A 23,539-nucleotide genomic window follows, 5' to 3' on the forward strand; every position below is an offset into this window, starting at 1 on the left:
AGTACTTCATTCAATTGTTGAAAGGGATCATCTTGCCTTGATATTGTGGCATCATTCTTGGTGAAGGTAAGATGCTACTCAAGGTCAGGGTCATACTGTCATGGGCTACATGCTCAGAGAGCTCCTTTCTGTCTCATGTCATGTAGTCCAGGGAGGTATGTGTCAAGTCATTCACACCAGCATGGACATTGAGTGAGTCATACCTGTACTTGCCTTGGAGTTACTTGAGTGTTTGTGTTATGTGGTGGGTCGTAGTGCCCGACAGGCTGCACACTGTGACCCTCTCCTCGCTAAGCCTGGTGAACATGATGTCAGTGTGCCTGATGATAGAGGCACCTATTACAGGTGTATGAGGTGTGTTGTTTACTGTTAAGGGCTGTGAGTGTTCAGCACATTGGCTTTGTGAGATATGTGTTGCACGTGTTTGTTTCTGTGGTAGTGGTTGCTTGGGTGTCCGCTTTGGAGGTCTCTGCTGCGTAGGCAGATCTGTAGTCTGAGCCTCCGAGTATGTTGTTGTGTGATTATGTGTTAGTTTTGCTGTCGTGGTAGGTCTATGTGAGACTGGAAGTGTAGTGAGTGTAGTTTCCTTCTCCACCTGACTGGTTATGGCAGTATTGAGTAGAGAGAGCCTAGCCTCCAGTTTGGTATATGGTTGCATCACTCACATGTGTTTGAATTTGTTGTTAGGAGGAGGGGGTTGTCTGTATACATGCAGCTGTTATAACATTGCCTCTGGATTACCACACTCACCAGCTGGACTGGAGAGGAGACTGACAATTGACCTTTGGACATGCTAGAATACTATTGTGAATTCCGTAATAATTGAAAACAAGGTCCAGTGGGGAGTGAGGGTGTACTGATATTACTTACTACTGCTGACTGATATAATAGCTTCAGTGAGCAAGTGCCAGGTAACTTAAGTGCAATGTGTTACAATTAAGTAAATGCAAAAATGACAAGCAGTCACTTGCTGTCATGTGTAACAAGGAAATACGTACAGTAAGCAATGCAGATATCAGTAGTGAGTCACAGAAGTGCTGAGAAGCTGTGTATTATGTGGAAGTAGCGTACCAGTGAAATAACAAGCTAACAGATAACAAGCATATAAACAAAGCTAGATTCAGGAGGCTTGGATGTAGTGTTTGCTACAGCAAACAAGGTGTACCAATGTCAGTAAGATACAGCTCAAATATGCAGGCACTATAAACCTGAAACCAGAAGTTCCCAGCTATGAATGGCAGAGTACAGCCTATTCTCACACAAGAGTGCAGACCACAAACCTTGTTAATGTTAAATACCTGGCCTGAAGGCCAGCTGCTTATACCAGAACTAATACACTTGGACACTGGGATCTCAATCAGCAGTTCCCAACTTAGAAGGATGAAAGCTATGTGTCCTGCCACCACAGTGCTTGCCACAAACCTCCCTAATGTAAAACAACTGGTCTGAAGGCTGAGTGCTTAATCCAAAAGACTTAGAATGATAGCTACACTTTAATCAAGTTACAACCAAGCAGTAATATGTACAATATAATACTCCCTGTATAGGATGTGTACCATATATTGCTGAGATACTATGCTGATAACCTGTTTGTGTACTTTTCCAGGTGAATATGGCTCCGAAAAGGAACCCCGCCTACTCTGCTGCAGAGGATGACGTGATCCACCAGAGCCTGGTGCGTGACTATGCCATCCTGTTTTCACGCACCACCCAGAATCAGCAGGAGAGGTCTGCACTGTGGCAAAACCTTGTTAGCAGGATAAATGATGTTGGCATGCATGAGAGGACATATGAGCAGGTGAGACATCACTGCAGTGATTTGATTAGAAATGTCCGCCAGCATGCTGCAGATATCCGCAGGCAACAGGTTGCCACAGGTGGGGGGGTGGCCACACATCCCCCCCTCACCAGACAGGAGGGGCTACTGCTAAGTGTTGTGGATCCAGCCCCAGAACAACAACAGCATCAGTCGTGCATCATGATGGAGGTTGGATCCACACAGCAGCAAGACACCGAGCGTGCAGGTAAGATGCCATATTTATTTATTGTTATTAATTATACATTTGTTGACTGGGCTAGTCTAGCTGGATATATGTCCATTTTCAGTAGAGGCCTGGGGAGAAAAGCTCCACACATAACATAATAAAGGCAGACAGACAAGTTGTTAATAAAGACATACAAAAGAATAGAAATATAAGTCAGCTTGTTAATAAAATCAACATACATTTAAGGAACTCAAACAGTTTAAACTCATACACAATGTTCTGTCGGTTTCAAAGCAATTCTACCTAAAACATAACGGTTATGCAATAAGGCAAAAGCCATATAGATAATAGTTAAAGCTCAGAAGGGTAGAGACGTAGAAGGAGTATGAAAGATAAAATAATAGGGAAGAGGCAGGAGTCAAGAAGGGAAGTGAGGAAAAGAAGGAAGACAGTCAAGAGGAGGTGGGAGGGATGGGAGAAGTAGGTCAGAGCATAGAAGGACAGCAAGGGAAAAGAAACAGGGTAGAAGCTAGTTTTTATGCACAATGAGGGGTTAAAGGTAAAGAGAGGGTGGGGAGAGGGAAGTTAGCCTGGAGTACTACAAGAACAAAGCCAGTGGTTTTGGAAGTACAGTTTGATTTGTTGTTTGAAGAGAGGTAAGGGTGAGATTAGAGTTAACTCCTTGTATGTACATATGACTGTTCTGTACACTGTTACTTCATGCATGCATAAGGTGTGCACGTGGTATGTATCTGTCATCATGATATGTAATTGTGCATGTGTGATACAGACATTATGAGCAGCTGATGTGTATAAGGGAACTAGTGTACCACTGTACTGTATCATATGCAAAACAAATGGCACACTTGTGCCCACTGACATTACTTTCTTCACATTTCCAGGTCCCTCCCATCTAGCAACGAGGCAGGCCATACATGCTGGTGAGTGTGTTTAACATTACCTGAAAAACAATTTATAATACTAGTAAGAGTAGTGTAACTCTGTAGTATACATGCTGGTGAGTGTGTTTAATAATACCTGCAATACCCAGTTTAACAATAGTAAGAGTAGTGTAACTCAGTACTGATGTGTGTGTTTACTGTGGGGTGTGCATGTGTGCAAGTGTGCCTGTGCCCATGTGTGCATCTGTGTGTGTGTGTCCATGAGTGCATGTGTCCATTTCTGAATGTGTGCATTAGTATTGAAGTGCATCTCTGTCAAATATGTGTTGAGACTGTAATCTGTGTTCCCTGTTTTCCTCCCGTAGGTTCTGGTGCTGCTCTGGTGACCTGCAGCAGGGAACCTGAATCTTGTGCCCCAGGTACTGATGATGATGAAATGTCTATAATGGTGCAGGAAGGTGTGTCTGGGTCTGCCATTGGTCAGCCAATTGACAGTACACAGCTGTCAACCCCTTCAATGCGCACAGTCATCCTGCCGTTACATCCTTTGTCACCATTGTCCCTAGGTGATGGACAGTATGCAGTGGGCATAGATCAGGGTAATGTGGTACCTGTGGTACATGCATCCCCACAAAGCAGCCATGAGCAGGGTCCTCCAATGGTACCACGCAGACAGTCGCCCATGGGTTCTCGTGGGGGCATCCGTGGCCGTACTGCCTCTGGCCGACGTGCCCAAGGAGGTATGTCAACCTCCACTATGTTTCGGACTGTTATGCAGGCACAGGTGCGTATGGAAAGGTACACCAGACAGGGTCTGAGGGAGCTGAGAGCATGTCGCACAGCCATGACAGACGGCATGCGTGACGTTGCGAATGCTATTCGTAACTTCACAGATGTCGTTGACAGACATTGTGGGGACATACAACAGCTGCTCCACAACCAGATGTCCATGGGCCAGGGCGATGGTGTGCGTTTGCGACGTCGACGTGGCCGTATGCCGGCAACAGCACCAGCTGGCAGTGGCCGCAGATGACAACAGGCCCACTCACGCACCTCAAGTGCCAGCACCAGCCCCAGCAATGCTGGGTCTGTGCTGTCATCAGGACGCCCCAGGAGACCACGTGCACGTGGCTCTGGACAGTCCCAACAGGGAACTGTGTCCAGTCAACACACCCCCGCTTCCGATGACAGTACCCAGTCTGGGTTAGTACCGGATACGGTCCGTAGCACCCCTGCCAGGCACAGGTACCGTGTCCGTGCCCACAGACACTGATCTGGATGACCTGACAGGTGCAGTCTGTGGCTGTCCACAAAACCCTGTACATGGCAGCCATTATGTGGGACTGTGTGCGTGCTTACACACATGCAGAAATTTAACACCTAGGGCAAACACATACACACACACACTGCACCAACACTGGTCCACCCTGTACTGCTGCCCCTCACAAACACACATACACACACATGTCAATTGGTGTTACCAGTGGCTGGCTTGGGCATACCTAACCCACACCCTGTGCATATGATGACACTGTGCCACCTCCTGCATACTACAACATTGGTGCAGGAAAAGGTAAACACGTTGCTGATGCACAGGGTGACTACATAGATGTGTATTAGTAGTAACATGTTGGTAACTGTTCACTGTTCCACTATGATTGTGTGTATATCCCAGCATTCCTGCTGCAGTAACTGTATGAATGTCCTGAATTGTTATCTGCACCCATACTACTTACCAAAGTGTACCAGCTGCACACCATCACATGCTACCATTGACTATGGGAATGTGCATCATGTGCTGTTATGTAGATTCAGCTATATGTATCTGTTCTGTCACACATGCATTTACACACACCCTGCTATCCCCACACATGCACACGCTCACCTGCCATTCCCATTATTTATTACCCTACATGAGTAGCTGTCTATACATGACAGGTACACATTTGAAAAGTGCACTATGTGGATTACTACCGATTTCCTCCTCTCTACCTGTACTCACAGGGTGCAGGCAACCTCATTAGTTTAAAAGTGTTATGTGCATCAGGTACTGTGGTACCCTGATTGCCACATCAAACATGTTTTCCATACGGAAATGCACACACAGAAACATCCCACATCCACACACTTGCCACATTCAGGCTTCAAAACACTATCTAGGTATATTCTGGTACATGTGCGTGTTACAGTAGCATGTAGCACTATACTGAGTACTGGCAGTTGTCTGTTGTCATGTTGTTTGTATAGAGTAAAAGGATTGTTCGTTTATCCTACTTCGTTTTGTGGACATTACTTGAAGAAGTGTTACCTTACATGCGTTATTGGTACCAACACCTTCTCTTTTGTTGTTTTGTTTGTATAGGGTGCTGTCAACATCACTGTTTGTTAAGGGAAATGTGCACCCTGTAGTGCATAGCCCCATTTGGCAAAAGCCACATCCCACCCCCACCATTGTGCACACACACTAACCCCACCCACAGTAAAACACATACTTTCCATTTGCAAGATTCAAACCCCTACCTAACTGTGTTATGACACTAGAGGCAGACACATTAGCAGAGTGTGCTATTTGCATTAGTGGGAGAAATCCTTTCTAATGCTGTACTTAGAGGGTGCTGACATCATCTGTGTTTAGAAAGAGGGATGTGCACCCTGTAGTGTGTTCTCCCAGTTGGCAAAAGGCACTTTTCCCTCACAGCATTATGCACACACACAAACCCCACTCATACTAACACACATACATTCCCTTTGCAGGATTCAAACCCCTACCTAACTATGTTATGACACCAGAGAAAGACACATTAGCAGAGCGCGCTATACAAACTACTGGAGAACTTTAATTCAGGTAATATAGTTATAGAGTGCTGACATCATCAGTGTTTCAAAAGGGGAATCTGCATCCTGTAGTGTACTGTCACAGTTGCTAATAGGGGCATTTCCCACACACACATCAATGTGTTTGAGGTTTGCATATGTGGGGGATCCAGTACTCCAGTGTGATTAGTATATGGTTCGATTGCAACAATGAGGGATATACTTCAAGTGGTGAGCATTTTGTACTCATGTTTGTGATGATCAGGTCTAGTATATCTGCCCCTCTTGTGGGAAAGTTGACTACCTGTTCCATAGCTAAAGAGTGTCTGAACTATGGGAACCCTAGAGCTTGGGTATTGTGGCTTGAGTAATGTTCACAGTCTATGTTTGGGTAGCTGACGTCACCCAGTATGATGGTGTTTGCAGAGAAATCTATACTCTCCTGTGTCAGCATGAAGGCTGTGTGGGAGTCCTGAGTTTGAGAGGGTGCTGTAAGAGCTCCTCTGTGTCTCTTTCCATGTGGTCCAGGGAGGTACGTCTCAGGTTGTTCACACCAGCATGGACAATGACTGCCTCATACTTGTACTTGCTGTGGAGTGACCTGTGTGCTTGTGTTATGTGGCACATTCTATCACCCGACAGGTAGCTAAATGTGACCCTCACCTTGCTCAGTCTGGAGGGCGGGACGTCAGTCAACAGCTCATGTCAAGCATGTTCACACTCCTCATAAATGATGTGGAAACCTTCAAAGCCCCCAGGCCTGTTGAAAATATGGACCAGACTGCAGATACCTGTATAAAGGCATTCTATGGACACATTCAGGAATGCATGGATCATGCAATCACATATGAAAGCAAGACCCAATCCTCCAAAGGCAGACGTCCTGTGTGCTGGACACCAGCCATAAACAAACTATACAATAGAAGGATGAAGCCACTACATGATACAACAAACTCCCAAAATGTGAAGGCATCACTGATGAGTATTAGAAGACAACTACAGGCACTCATAAGATTGTCTAAGGCCATCTTTGAGAGAAGATTCCACAAGACACTGAGGATAATCACAAGGCTTTCTGTAGTTATGTTAGGAACCTGGGTGGTAATACCCAGATATGCTCAGAGGTAGTCCAAGATGTCACACGAAATACCAAACACACAGACATTGCCATCATCCTAGTGGACAGGTTCACTGCTACCTTCTCCCCCCCACCACACCAAAAGGGCAAATATGTCTCCCAGCAGAGTGCTGCCCCCCCTGACATCCCAGATGCTCAGGTAAGAGCTGCCCTCTCCAAAGCAATAAACACTGCATCAATGGGACCAGACAGTGTCCCAGGCTGTGTCCTACATGAACCCCAAGAAGAGCTACACCCAGACATAACACTACTGTTCAATCCCAGCCTCACTACACGATATGTGGCCAAAGAGTGGCGTACAGCAACAGTGGTCCCTCTACATTCAGGTGGTGCCTTAACGGATCCTGGACACTATTCGCCCCATACGTCTGAATAGCTTGGTCTGCAAAGCTATGGCAAGGATCATCATGAACCTCATATATATAGATATTGGGGACCTACAGACATGTCACCATACACAGTTTGGCTTTGTTAATGGCAGATCCTGCCTCTCAAACCTGTTTGATTTCTTTGAAACAGTCACCAAGGCCACTGTCAAGGGGAAGGGGGTCTACACAGCCTACCTGGACCTTGCATAAGCCTTTGATACAATACCCAACTTGTGCATTTTAAGGAAGCTCACCAGTGTACATATTAACCCCTATGTCACTACGGATATTGCACAGTGTCTCAAGGGCAGAACACACATGGTTAGAATCGCTGGAGCCATGTCAGCCTCAAAACCAGTTACAAGTGGTGTCCCACAAGGCTCAGCCCTGGGATCTGTCATGTTCATTATATATTTATCAGAGGTACAGGCCAACATGGAAGTACTGTGGCTGAGCAAGTCGCAGATGACTGCAAACCGGACGCCATAATCAACTCTCCAGCTAACACACGCATCCTCCAAAAGGGCCTCTTGCAAACACACGACTTGTGCCACAGCCATGGCCTCAAGCTGAATGCCAAAAGCGTATAGTCATCCGCTTTGTCAAACACAAAGTGACCACAAAGTACCACATATGTGTTAATCCATTAAGTGCAGATGAAGGAATTATGGACCTTGGGGTACACAGGTTGATACCATTCTACCATTTGACAACAACATGGACAAAGTGGTTAGGAAAACATTTTATATGGGCCACATCATCATGATGGGATTCACATGTAGATCAGGGGAGGACATTGTGCCTCTTTACTCATCCCTCATCATGCCCATAATTGACTACAATGACCCTGTCGGCATGCACCTTACCAGACACCTGCAGCAACTGGAAAGACCACATACGTACCTCAACAAGAGGATCAAAGGGCTCAAACAGATGCCACATACTGACTGGTTAAAGAAACAGCAGCTCTACTCAGTGGCATACTGCCTCTTCATAGGCAATCTGTGCCTGACATATAAAGCCATGTCAAACCCTGACTTAATGGCCATGCTGCACCTCAGAATATCCAGATCCCATCAGGATACACGCTGGAAAGACTTGAACCTCAGGAGTGATATACATAGCACATGCTGGAGGGACACATTCATAACTCAGAGGCTCCCTTCATTCTGGAATATTATCCCAATAGAGGTTAGGCAGAGTCACTCAGTGACTATCTTCAAGAGTGATATTAATGACTGGATGTGACATTGTAGGTTTACCCTGGGTATCACTTATGTGTCACTGTTAGGCAGAGGCACAGTATACTAACCTTGGAAAAGGGCATAGCAAGATAGATTTACAATGCATGGTGAAAGCCACACACATTCTGGCTAGGTGTATAAATGCCCTAGGGCAGATATCCTTGTATGAACCTATGGACCTATGTATCTTGTTCACCATTGGCCCTATGTGCTGTTAATCACCAATGCAATCTCAATACTATGGTAGCATGTGCAAAGGTCAGTTGTCAGCCACCTCTATGGTACAGTTGTGGAATATGTGAGTCATGTAGTAATGTCACAGCTGCCACATGTACACAGTCAACCCTATCCCCTACCCATGGATGTACAACACATGTATGAGATGGAAACACATGGCCAAACTGTGGACTAAGCACTCTGAACCCAGTACTGGCATAACCTGTCAGGTGGCATGAAATACTACAGTGACTGCAATACCAGTCTGATGTGGACCTACACTGACAGCAATACAAGCATGGAAACACACCGGGCCATTCGTGGAGCCTAAGGATAGCATCCTGCATGACTGGCAGACACCTCTGCAGCTGGCACACAGGCATACGTTAGGCCTGCACACAGCACGCATAACACATAGCACACAAATCCTGTGTGCCAAACAAGCACAGTCTGTACAGCTATACAACACTACTGCTGCGGTTGTGTTAGGTACTTTAATTGTCCAGTACAGTGAGGACATGCTCACCAGGCTGGACAAGGTGAAGGTCACAGTGATATGCTCATGGGGCACTATGGTCCACCACATAACACAAGCATACAGGTCAGTCAGATGCATGGACACATATGACTCAGTCATTGTCCATGCCACTACAGCTGATGTGTGATGTCCCTCACTGGGATACATGATAGGGAACATGGAAGGGATCACTGAGCAAGTGACACAGGCTGGTAGAACCCTGACCTTGGTTGGCATCAGACCCTCACCAGGGATGCTGACATATTACTGAATGCTAATGAATTACTGTAGCTACAACACCCTAGCTGAACGGTTCTTAGCATGCGGTCACTGCATTGCTATGGAACAACGTCTTACCACTCCCACAACAGGTGAAAACATGCAGCACCTGTTCATCAACAACATGTAGACTATATGCCCCAGACCAGGTGTGTATCCCTCACTACTAGGCTGATAGCATCTACATCTCACACTGTATATACACATCCCACATGCAGCACCTGCACAGAAGACCACAGTCATAATGTTACCCTGTGCAAATACCATGTATTCACATGTGGCAGGCATCACACATGGTAACTATTGAAGGTCACAGGTACATATGTGTATTTGGCACACACATACATCATGTGTGCATTGCCATAACTGGTTTAATCAATGTCATGCATTATTGTGAGAGACAACCCGCACACATGGGCATTCTGTGTGGGCAAAACACACGTGACATGTCTGTAATCAAAAGCCATAAATAATTGTGATATCGTTTAGAAAGGGGTATGTGCATCCTGTAGTGTGTTTTCCCAGTTGCCAAAAGGGATATTTCTTTCACACACACTTGCTGGATTCAAACCCCTACCTAACTATGTTATGACACTAGAGATGGATGCATTAGCAGAGCGCTATTTGCATTACTGGGAGATTTCCTTTCTCCTGATATACTTATAGGGTGCTGACATCATCAGAGTTTAGAAAGGGGAATGAGCATCCTGTGGTGTGTTTTCACAGTTGCCAAAAGGATGTTCCTTTCATACACACTTACCCCCTTCACACACACTTGCTGGATTCAAACCCCTACCTAACTATGTTATGACACTAGAGACGGACGCATTAGCAGAGCACGCTATTCGCATTACTGGGAGATTTCTTTTCTCCTGATATACTTATAGGGTGCTGACATCATCAGAGTTTAGAAAGGGGAATGAGCATCCTGTGGTGTGTTTTCACAGTTGCCAAAAGGGATGTTCCTTTCATACACACACACACTTGCTGGATTCAAACCCCTACCTAACTATGTTATGACACTAGAGATGGACACATTAGCAGAGCATGCTATTCAGATTACTGGGAGATTCCTTTTCTCCTGATATACTTATAGGGTGCTGACATGATCAGTGTCTAGAAAGGGGAATGAGCATCCTCTGGTGTGTTTTCACAGTTGCTAAGAGTAACATTTGGACTAAGTGTGTGAGCATGCCCAGTTCAGCCTTCCCATGGCATGTTGTGTGAAAGATGTCTCATTTATCTAAGTGTGTGAGCATGCCCAGTGTGAGCTTTCCATATGTTGAACTCTGCAGCCCATCACATTTGTGGATGAGTGTGACCTTCAACAAATATCTCCAGTTTATGGTTGTGTGTTCTGTGCCATGTTGTGTAGTTACTGTCCAAATGCTTTTTGTGTGAACACAACAGGGATTATACTGTGCCTGCAGGTTTTGCATGGGATACTTTGCATACAATTGTCAACATCCGTTCATACTGACCTAACACTGTAGTACTGTATAGTGTAGTGGTTCAGTACTTTCACTGTGGTGGACAGTATCCTGGGCTTTAGTCCTATCACTGCTTTACATTTCCATAGTGTGCACAACAGCCTGGTTAGGGTCCAGTTGTGCACATCTGCACAAAGGCGGTGCCTCTACGGACCCTGGTAATTACCACCCCATAAGCTTAACAAGTCTAGTCTGCAAAGCTATGGAGAGGATCATAATGGAGCTCATAAACAAAGATATAGGGGACATGCAGACATTGGACCCGTCCCAGTTTGGCTTGGTCAAGGGCAGATCATGCCTTTTGAACTTGGTCGACTTCTTCAAAACAGTCACTAAGGCCATTGCTGAGGGAAGGGCAGTCCATACAGCCTACCTTGACCTTGAAAAGGCTTTCAACACAACACAATACCCCACTCGGGTATTGTAGAAAAACCTACCAACCTAAATGTAAACCCATATGTCACAAGATGGGTTGCAAACTGGCTTAAGGACAGGACCCACAGGGTTAGAGTTGCTGGCGCTATGTCAGACTCCAAGCCGGTCACAAGTGGTGTCCCACAGGGCTCAGTCCTTGGCCCCTTATTGTTCGTCATCTACTTCTCAGAGGTACAGGCCAACATGGGAGGACTTTGGCTGACAAGGTTTGCAGATGACTGCAAACTGGGCGCCATACTGGACAGTGCATCAGACACGGATATCCTTCAGAAGGGACTCACGGACACTGATAGCTGGTGCCAGAGCCATGGCCTGACGGTAAATGCCAAAACATGTATAGTCATACCCTTCGGGAAAAGCAAGGTAACCCCAAGCTACCATATAGGTGGCAATCCTGTAAGCACAGAGGAGGTTATCATGGACCTGGGGACCCAGGTTGACAGTGGCCTTTCTCCTGACACTCACGTTGCTAACATGGCTAGAAAGACCTTCTACATTGCCCACCTGATCAGGAAGGGATTCACATCCAGATCTAGTGAGGTCATTGTTCCCCTGTACTCTTCACTTATCAGACCAATGATCGAGTACAATGCCCCATTCTGGATGTATCTCACCCAACATCTGCAGCAATTGGAGAGACCCCAAAAGTCCCACACCAAAAGGATAAAGGGTCTCCAACATCTGTCATATGCTGCCAGATTGAAGACACTCCAGCTCTATTCAGTCACATACCGTCTGCTCAGAGGTGACATGTGCCTGACATGCAAGGCCATGTCCAACCAGGAAGTAATGGACATGCTCCACCTCAAAATCGCCAAATCCACCAGAACCACTAGGGCAAGTGACTTAAACCTTAGCAGGGATATAAGTAGGACATATTGGAGGGATAGATGTACCACTCAGAGACTCCCTATGCTGTGGAATACAATCCCGGTCCATGTGAGGCAGAGCACCTCACTGGCTCTGTTCAAGGGGAATCTTTACCTGTGGATGGGAGATCATAGGTTTACCCCAGGGATCGTCTCTGTGTCACTGCTGGACAGAGGCACGACAAACTAATGGGCACAGTATTGTTTCCATATAAGGGGTGGCGATGCCACAAAACTCTGGGCTGGGCTTATAACTGCCTTAGGGCAGATAGCCTAGTATAAACCTATGAACCTATGAACCTATCTGACCATGTTGCATTATGTTCGGATATGAACTACTTACAACAGCCTCATCCAACATCAGTAGTGTATTCCACAACATAGGTGTACATTGGCAAACACTACTGATGTGCCCTAGGCCATTTCTAATGCTAGTCAGAGAGTGTGTTTGTCCTTCGACACATTGTAAGTGTAGTTTGCCATGACATATGTCTTGTTTAGTATACTGTGCCTCTGTCTACCTGTGACATAACATTGATACCCAGGGTAAACCTACCATCTCCCATCCACTCATTAAGATTCCTGTTGAGGAGAATCAATGAGTGACTCTATGGATAACCTGTACTGGTAGTTTACTCATGCGTGGGGTGGCTTCTGTGTTATGGATAATGCAGTACAGCTTGTCCTATGTATGTCAGTGCTGGGGTTCAGGTCCCTCATGTGCATAGCTCACTGCCATTCAGATTGTACAAGGTGCAGCATGTTCATTGATTCCAGCTTGGACATGGCTTTCTACATCAGGCACAGCTTGCGTCTGGGTGGCCAGCATGGCAGTGTGTGGAGTTGCACTCTGTTTAATCAGGCAACACATTACATGTGTTCCAGCTCTTTGATACTCCTGGTGAGGTACTGTTGTGGACTTTACAGTTGATGGAGGTGTCTGCTGAGGTACACTCACAGGGGCTGTTGTGGTCATTTGTAATGCTGATGAAGGATAACTGCAGAACCACAATGACCTCCCCTTATCTAGATGTCATAACCTTCATGATTAGGTTGGTATATGGATTGTTTCTGTTAACACTACAGCCACATGTTTGTCCTATGCAGGATATCTATCACCTTGTGTACCCAGGTCCGTCATTACATGTGAAGTATGTAATGGGTTAACACCTATGTGGTAATTGGTGGTCACTTACTGTATATCCACAGAGGTTGACTATACAGTTTTCTCCATTTCACATGCTGACATGGCTATGGCACCGGTTGTCTGTTTCTATGTGGCCCTTTTGTGGGATGCTTGTGTCAGCTGGAGTGTCAGATATGTTAGGCGGTTTGTAGTCCTCTGCAAACATGTTCAGGCACAGTCCTTACATGTTGGCCTGTACCTATGGGGCATATATACCAGACAGGGAAGGTCCCAGGACCAAGCTTTGTGGGATACCTGTTATATGTGGTTTGTAGTCTGACATGGCTGCAGCATGTCTGGCCATGTCAGTTCTGTCGTTGGTCTGGTTTGCAACCCCTCTAGTGACATTGGGGTGTATATATAAGCTGGTGAGCATATCTATATTGAACACGTAGGGTATTGTATGGAAGGCTTTGCAAGGTCCAGCTACACTGTGTGGACCACATTGCCCTCATCAGTGACCTCAATCACTGTTTCAACTGAGTCACACATGTTTAGGGGCGGGTCTGCACGTCATAAACCCACACTGGGTAGGGTCGGGTGTCAATAGATCCCCAATATCGTTATGTCTGCAGTACATGCTGTTCCTTTCCATAGCTGTGCAGACCAAGCTTCTCAGGATTCTGTGGTGGTTTTTTAGTATCCATTCAGGCAACACCTTTCTTGAGAACACCCACTGTTGTTGTACACTGCTCTTTGGGTACATATCCTGTGGTAAGGCTGACATAATGTCAGGGAGGCAGCAGTCTGCTGGGAAAGATATTTGGCATTATGAGGGGGGGGTTTGCACTGCACCTGTCAGGATGTATGTTGGCAATACGTGTGTGTGTTTGGTATGTTGTTTGTAATATTTGTGTGATCCAGAGCATATCCAGGAATTCACAACACGCTTACTACCATCAGTTGCAGCAGCCTTGGGGTTATCCTTAGTGTCCTGTACAATTTGTATCATAATAGGTTCATAGGTTCATACTAGGCTATCCACCCTAGGGCATTTGTAAGCCTAGCCACAGTGCATGTGGCTTTTGCCACCCCTTGCTATGTGAATATTATGGCCACTTATGATTTACTTAGCTGTGCCTCTGTCTGGACATGACACAGTAAAGACCCCCAGTGTACATCTACAATTATCCATCCATTTTGCTAACTTCCTGTTGAAGAGTGTCAGTGAGGGTCTCTGCCTAACATGTAGTGGTATTCTGTTCCAGGGTGTGGAGAGACTCAGGGTTAGGTATCTGTCCCTCCAGCACATCCTATTTGATTATGTGTTAAGGTTGACATCTCTGACTCACACAGCTCCGATGGCTTTGATTTTTCTGGGGTGGAGCATGTCCATTACTTCTGTGTTGGACATGGACTTGTACAACAGACATACAATGCCTCTGTGTTGGCAGTATGTGACTGCATTCGGCTGTGGTGTCTACAGCCAGGCAGCATATGAGATATAGTTGAGACCCTTTCTGACTCTTGCTGAGGTACCTTTGAGGTCTTTCTAACTGCTGCAGGTGCCAGGTAATGTACATCCCACATGAGGCATTGTATTACAATATGGTCTGATAGGGGAACAGTATAGGGGCACAATGACCTTTGTTGACGTAGATGTGAATCCTTTCATGATACAGTGTCCAATATAGACAGTCTTCCTAGACAAATTGGCGATGTGGCTGTCACATAACAGGTGACTGTCCACTTGTGTCACTAGGTCCCTGATTACTCCTTCCACACATAATGGTTTACCACCTATGTGGTAATTTGTGTGTACCTTGTTTTGTATTTGGTGGTACATTCATACTGTCCACTGTCTTCAGGACAGTGGGGTGGGGTTCCTGTGTGTGAGAGTGTGGTCTGTAGCATGCTACAGACTGTACAGCAGTCTTGCCTACAGTTAGTTGCACATGGGTGGACTGCAATGACATAAGCATTGTCAGTTAACTGGACGTATGGCTGTCTGTGCTGAATATGGATACTCACCCTCCTTTTATGTTTTGTTACAGGTTTTGTGGCCATAACACATGATATGTGGTATTACCTGGTAGTGCTGGTGTGCTGTCACGAGGCTTGCAGCAGGTTTGTATCACTGGACAGACATCAATGTTCTCCATACTGGGGGGGCCTCAGGAGCATGCATATTGAGGTTTACACATCTGGCATTGATCAGCATTACCCTTCTGTTTCTTTCCAGTTTTGTGTTCTATGGTGGTGGGTTGCTCTTTTCGGCCTTGACTACGGGAGAATCTCTGTAGTTTGCAAAAGCCTTAGGCAATATCCAGACGCTCATGGGTAACAGGTGCAAGCCATCCCTGGGACAGCAGCATGTCTCACTATGGAGTCACCTATTACAACTGTATCAGGCATGTTGTTTCTCCTTCTGTCCTGTGACTGTTTGGCACACCAGCTTTGTGTACTATGTGTTACATGTGCTATGTCTGGGGTTTGTTTTATTGGGTGTCTGCTTTGGAGGCTTGTGTTGGTGTTGTGTGTTTGTAATTAGGGCCTCTGGGAATGTTTTTGTGTTTATGTGTTTGGTTTATAGTCGTTGTAGGTCTATGTGGGACTGGGTTTGTGGTGTATGTGGTTACCTTGTCCTCCTGACTACTTTTGACAGTACTGTTTGGCTACCTGGTTGCGTCTATCACATACATTTGTATTTATTGGGGTGAGTTGTTGTTGTGTGTGTACTTGGGACAGGTGTCACATTGCCACTGGATTCACAGATTATACTTGTTTTGCCTGGCCTTAGTGGATTGTATGTGTGGACACATTTTATTGCCATACTAGTGATCACTGATTACTTCACTTTTCATGTTTGATCTATCATGTGGTAGCTTCCTCATTCTCTTCAATGGTTTAGTAATTTATGGTGTCCAGCATGCCAGATGCCTGGGTGTATGGCATTGTGTCTTGTTGTTTGTGATTGCAGACTCAAAGCACTCTTGGCTGTGTTCATGGTATGCCTGTATAACATGTTCTGCAGTGTGTCCCATATTCTGGACCTGCACAGGGCTTTTCATGGATTCCACATTGGTTTGTAGGGGTGCAAGCTATGCTTTATACATGTGTTTCACTGTGGTAGTCTGGCCAGGGACTGGGGTCGTGATGTGTAACTACAGTGTGAGTACTCTATGGTCTGGTCTTACCAGTGAGGGATACACTTCTCATCTTGACATCCGGTACACATATTTCTGATTATCACATCCAGTATGCTTACCCCTCTTGTGGAAGTGTTACATTTTGCATGTCCGTTTTGTTTGATGGAATCTGGGAAATTGTCTACACTTGTGTCAGTGCTAGTATAATACAAAGAGTATAGTGACAAACACCTCAAAAGCTGACTTCACACTTCTTTGGACTGAGATGGTATCCGTTAAGCCCACTGGGCCAGTGGAAACCACAACACACAATGGTGACTCCTTCACAGACACTTTCTACGGACATCTCCGAGATAGCATGGACCATGCAATCACAAATAAAAACATGACCCTCTCCACCAAGGGAAAGTGGCCTGTCTGGTGGACCCCAGCCATAAACAAACTGTATAACAGATGAAGGATACTAATGCAAGACAGAGCTACATCTCCTAAAGGGAAGGCAGCTGTGAGCAGCACTAGTAAAAAGCTACATTCTCTCATAAAGACATCCAAGGTCAACTTTGAGACATAAACACCAAAGACGATAAAGATAACCACACTGCCTTCTTCAGTTATGTCAGACACCTGGGTGGGAACCCTCAGATATGCTCTGAGTTGGTACACAACAACATATATTTCAGTGACCTGACAGATATTGGCAACATTCTGGCAGACAGGTTCAGTGCAATTTTCTCTTTTCCCTCACCCCCAACAGAAGATAGTTATCACAGATGAATGTAACCTCACTGTCATCTCAGATGTCCATGTGAGAGCCGCACTCAGCAAAGACAAGAACACAGCATCAATGGGACCTGATGGTATCCCCAGTTGCATGCTATGTGAACTCCAGAAGGAGCTAAACCCGTATATACAAATGCTATATAACCTTAGCCTTGCTACAGGATATGTACCTGAACACTGGCGTACAGCAACAGTGGTCCGACTCCACAAAGGAGATGCCTCCACAGACCCTGGGAACTACCACCACACAAGCTTAACCAGCCTTGTCTGCAAAGCTATGGAAAGAGTCATTATGGAGCTCTTAAACAGAGACATTGGTGACCTACAGACCCTTGATCCCACCCAGTTCAGCTTTGTACAGGGCAGATCCTGCCTTTTGCACCTAGTTGACTATTTTGATACTGTCAGTAGGGCCATTGATGAGGGCTACGGTCCACACAGCCTACCTGCACTTGGCTAGGCCTTTGACACAATACCCCACGCAGGCATCATAGACAAGCTCAACAGCTGAAATATAACATCATATGTCACAGGATAGTTTGCAAAATGGCTAAGAAACAGAACCCATAAAGTCGACATTGCAGGTGCCTTGTCAGATTCAAAGCCAGTCACAACTGGTGTCCCACAAAGATCTGTCCTGGGACCCTCTTATTTGGCATTTACTTTTCAGATGTGAAAGCAAACATAGGAGGGTTGTGGCTGACAAAGTTTGCAGCTGACTGCAACCTAGGCACCATAAGTGAATACATCAGCCGGCACACACATCCTACAGAATGCCGTCACAAAGACAGATAGCTGGTGCCGGAATCATGGCCTGAAACTGACTGCAACTGATGTGTAGTCATCCCCTTTGGGAGGAACAAAGTACCCACAAATCAATACATAGACAGCAACCCACTGAGCACAGAATACAAATCAGACACCTGGGGACACATGTAGATAGTGACATCTCGTTTGACACCCATGTTGCCAAAGTGGTTAGAAAGACTTTCTATCTTGCCCACCTTATCATGAAGGGTTTTCCATCCAGATCACAGGAGGTCATTGTACCACTATACTTCTCCCTTATCAGGCCCATGATTGAATACAAAGCCCCATTTGGTATGTACCTCACCCAGCACTTGCAACAGCTGGAGAGACCCCAAAAGTACCTTACCAAGGAGATCAGGGGTCTACAACACATGTCATATGCTTCCAGACTAAAGGAAATCCAGCTTTATTCAGTGGCATACCGCATACTTACAGGTGACCTATGCCTGACATACAAGACCATGTCCAATCAGGATGTGGTGGACATGCTCCACTGCAAGCAATCCAACTCCACCAGAACCATGGGAGCTGAAGATTTGAACCTCAGCACATACATGTATAGGACATGCTGGAGGGACAGAGTCATAACTCAGAGGCTTCTCACACTCTAGCAGAGTATCCCAGTTCATGTTAGACAGAGTCCCTCACTGACTCTCTTCAAGAGAAGTCTGGACAACTGGATGTGGGATTGTAGTTTTACCCCAGGGGTCCTCCCTGTGTCACTACTAGACAGAGGCACAGTCAAGGTATTCAATTATGTACGGGGTCATAATGTGTCACTACTAAGTGAGAGGCACAATATTCGGAATCTATTCTGTACACTTATTACCACTATAAGGGGTGGCAATAGCCACATCACTATGGCTAGGCTTATAAATGCACTAGGGCAGATAGCCTAGTAGTAAACTATGAAACTATGAAACTATGGTGTATGTGTAGGTATTGTCAGTCAAGCAATATAATGTGGTTTAGGGGGCTTTATATCTTCCTGTCTTCCATCAGTTTTTGTCTATTCCTTCTAGCATGTCAAGGGATCAGTTGCTAGTGTCCTCTCCTGCTCAGCTGGTGAACCTGGGAATATTGAGGCAATGTTACAATTGACTCATGTACACAGACAACCCTGTCCTTCTCCCACAAAACACAAATGCATGCAAGAGATGCAACTATATAGCCAAACTGGAGGCTGAGCTCTCTCAACATAGGACTGGCAGGACCAGAGAGGAGGAGAAGGTGACCACACACACTACAAACCCAGTCTCACATAGCACTATCACAACTTCAAATCATACACATAAACACACAAAGACATACTCGGAGCCTCTGATCACAGATCTACCATAACAGCAGAGGCCACCAAAGCAGACACCCAAACAACTGCCTCCACAGGGCACAGCACATGCAACACATAGACCACAGAGTCAGTGTGCCAAACATTCACAGCCCTTAAGGCCAAACACAATGCCAGACACACCCGTCATAGGTGACTCCATCGTCAGACACACTGACGTCCCGCTCACCAGATTGAGTAAGGAGAAGGTCACAGTAAGCTGCCTATTGGGCGCTGGAATCCACCACATAATGCAAGCACTCAGGTCACTCAACTGCAAGTACAAGTATGACTCAGTCATTGTCCATGCTGGTGTGAACGACCTGAGATGTACCTCCCTGGACTACATGAACAGAGACATAGAGGAGCTCTCTGATTATGTAGCCCAGGCAGGTATGACCCTGACCTTGAGCAGTATCCTACCTTCACCAAGAATGATGCCACAATACAGAGACAAGATGACCAGCTGTAATAATTGGCTTAATCTATGGTGTCATTCAAAGGGGATCCAATGTCCATCTGCCTGGGATGACATGCTGGACAAGCCACGCTGATTCGCAGGGGACGGCTTGCACCTGTCACCCCTGGGCTTCCGGAATTTGGCTCCGGCTCTTGTCACCCCCATTGTGCCTTTTTTAGGCAAGGCTCAGATTCTAAACCTACCACCCTAGAACACAAAGAAGGAAATAAACTAAGGGTAATGCTGCTCAATGCCAGACGTCTCAACCTCAAGATGCACGCACTCAAAGCCCTTCTCAGTATGGAGAACATCGATGTCTGTGCTGTGACTGTAACCTGGTTCAGGGCTCCTGACAGCACCCCGGCAGTATCAGGTGTTACCTCATATCATGCGTTCCGGCCCCAAAATCCAGACGACACCAGGGAAGGAGGGTGGGTGTCCATATTCATCAAGGACACCCTCACCTCAAGGTTGGTGGCAACACACGATGCATCGGAGGCCATCCAGGTGCAATTAACTGTAGGCAAGGCTGCTCGGCAGTTTGTAGCAGGTTACAGGCCACCCTCTCAAACTCAGGAACCTCACACAGCTTTCCTGAAAACACTGGAGGGGATAAATGTATCTCCAAACACCATCATACTGGGTGATTTCAACTATCCAAATATAGACTGGGATCACTACTCAAGCCCCAACACTCTAGCCCAAAGGTTCCTAGAGTTCATAACCTCATATGCCATGGAACAACTAGTCACCATCCCCACAAGAGGAGACAACATACTAGATCACATCATCACGTACATGGGGTCACAATGTTCAACACCAGAAGTATACCCATCATTGGTGAGATCAGATCATAAACTAATCTCACTGGAAGTCCACATCCCGCCCCACCCCAGATAAAAAAGACCACCGTGAAGAACTTCTCAAAAGCCGACTTCACACTTCTAAAGACTGGTGTGGTCTCTTTCAAGACCCCAAGCCAGCGGAAACCATTACCCAAGCCGCTGAATCACTTACAAATGCCTTCTACCAGCACCTCCAGGACTGCATGGATCAGGCAATCCCACACAAAACAGAGACTCTTTGTACCAAAGGCATGCGTGCAGTCTGGTGGACCCCAGCCATAAACAAGCTCTACATCAGAAGGAAGGAGCTACTACAAGATAGAGCAAAATCCGTAGAAGGGAAGACACCCCTGCTCATTATAAGTAAAGAACTGAGATCTCCCATAAAATCATCCAGGGCACATTTTGAGAGAAAACTCGCTAGGGACTCAGAAGACAATCATGAGGCCTTTTTAGCTATGTTGGAAACCTGGGAGGTGACTCCCAGATATGCTCAGAATTAGTTCATAATGATGTAAAAATCACTGAACCTACAGACATTGCCAACATACTGGCTGACAGGTTCAGTGCAGATTTCTCCCCCCCCCCAAAGGGAGGGATATCTATACCAGGGGATTGTAGCCCCCCAAACATCTCAAATGCTCAGGTGAGAACTGCTCTATCCAAGGCGAGAAACACAGCATCCATGGGACCAGATGGTGTCCCCGGTTGTGTGCTCCACGAACTCAATGAGGAATTAAACCCGCAGTTAGGGCAGCTGTTTAATCTTAGCCTCACCTCAGGATACATACCCAAGGAGTGGCGTACGGCAACGGTGGTCCCACTTCACAAAGGAGGTGCCTCCACCGACCCCGGACACTACCGTCCCATCAGCTTGACCAGCCTGGTCTGCAAAGCTATGGAGAGGATCATAATGGAACTCATAAATGAAGACATAGGGGACTTGCAGACTTTGGATCCAACCCAGTTTGGCTTTGTCAAGGGCGATCATGCCTTTTAAACTTGGTTGACTTTTTCAGAACGGTCACCAAGGCCATTGACAAGGGCAAGGCAGTCCACACAGCCTACCTTGACCTGGCAAAGGCTTTCGATACAATACCCCACTCGGGTATCATTGACAAACTCACCAGCTTAAATGTAGACCCATACGTCACAAGATGGGTTACAAACTGGTAAGTGACAGAACCCACAGGGTCAAGGTTGCTGGCGCCATGTCACACTCCAAGCCTGTCACAAGTGGTGTCCCACAGGGCTCAGTCCTGGGCCCACTTTTGTTCGGCATCTACTTTTCAGTAGTACAAGCAAACACAGGAGGATTATGGCTGACAAAGTTTGCAGATGACTGCTAACTGGGAACCATAGTTGAAAACCCATCTGACGCAGACATCCTTCAGACGGGTCTCATAGAAATGGATAACTGGTGCCAGAGCCATGGCCTACAGTTAAACGCTAAACAATGCATAGTCATACCCTTTGGGAAGAACAAGGTTACCCCTAGTTCCCATATAGGTGTTACTCCTCTAAGCACAGGAGAGGTTATCAGGGATCTGGGCACCCAGGTTGACAGTAACCTTTCGTTTGACACTCACATTGCCAAAGTAGTTAGGAAGACCTTCTACATTGCCCACCTGATCATGCAGGGATTCACATCTAGATCAAGGGAGGTCATTGTTCCCCTGTACTCATCACTCATCAGACCAATGATTGAGTACAATGCCCCATTCGAATGTATCTGACCCGACACCTGCAGCAATTGGACAGGCCCCAAACATTCCTCACCAGAAGGATAAAAGGTCTCAAATGTATGTCTTATGCTGCCCGACTGAAGGAACCCCAGCTCTATTCAGTCACCTACCGTCTGCTCAGAGGTGGCCTGTGCCTGACATACTAGGCCATGTCCAACCCGGAATTAATGAACATGCTTCACCTCCAAACCTCTAAATCCATCAGAGCTACAAGGGCAAGAGACTTAAACCTCAACACGGCTATTAATTGGGCATGCTGGAGGGACAGATTCATCACCCAGAGACTCCCTATGCTGTGGAACATCATCCTGGTACATGTGAGGCTGGGCACCTCGCTGGCTTTGTTCGAGAGAAATCATGACCAATGGATGGGAGATCGCAGGTATACCCCAGGGATAACATCAGTGTCACTGCTTGACAGAGGCACAGCAAAATAATGGGCATATTATCCTTAGAACTGAAGGGGTGGCGGAAGCCACAAAACTCTGGGCTAGGCTTATATATGCCCTAGGGCAGATAGCCTAGTATGAACCTATGAACCTATGAACATAGGCCTGGTGCAGTTCCTGCTATTAGGACAGTGGTCTGCAGCAAGCTATTTAGTAGTAGGCAGTTTTAGCAATTGGTATTTGACCATGGCTAATCCATGTTCCTTCTTGTTGTGGTACCAACATGGGGTGTGGTTATCCATGACATTTATTGCTAGTCACCCTCGTTTTGTAGCTTGTTCCATGTTTTTGCACATGTACATCCCTGTATGAGGTGTGACCTGGTAGTGTTAGGGTGCTGGTGTGGGCTTTGACCCAGTTGTCTATTACAGCACTGATATCTACATCCTCTATACTGTGTTTACACTGCACGCATCTTGCTGTTTATACTTCTGGCATTGGGTAGCATTACATCTAGGTTCCTATCCCTTGTGGTACCTATGAATGTGGGTTTGTGTTTTTGTGGTTTGTGATTGGTGAGGGTGGATGTTAGTCAGGGTCCTCAGGTGTGCATATGGTACATGGTGTTACATTACTTGACACATGGCATTC

The sequence above is a fragment of the Protopterus annectens genome, chromosome 8.part0 (genome assembly GCF_019279795.1).
Source record: "Protopterus annectens isolate FY-2018-M chromosome 8.part0, PAN1.0, whole genome shotgun sequence".
NCBI classification, from domain to species: Eukaryota; Metazoa; Chordata; order Ceratodontiformes; family Protopteridae; genus Protopterus; species Protopterus annectens.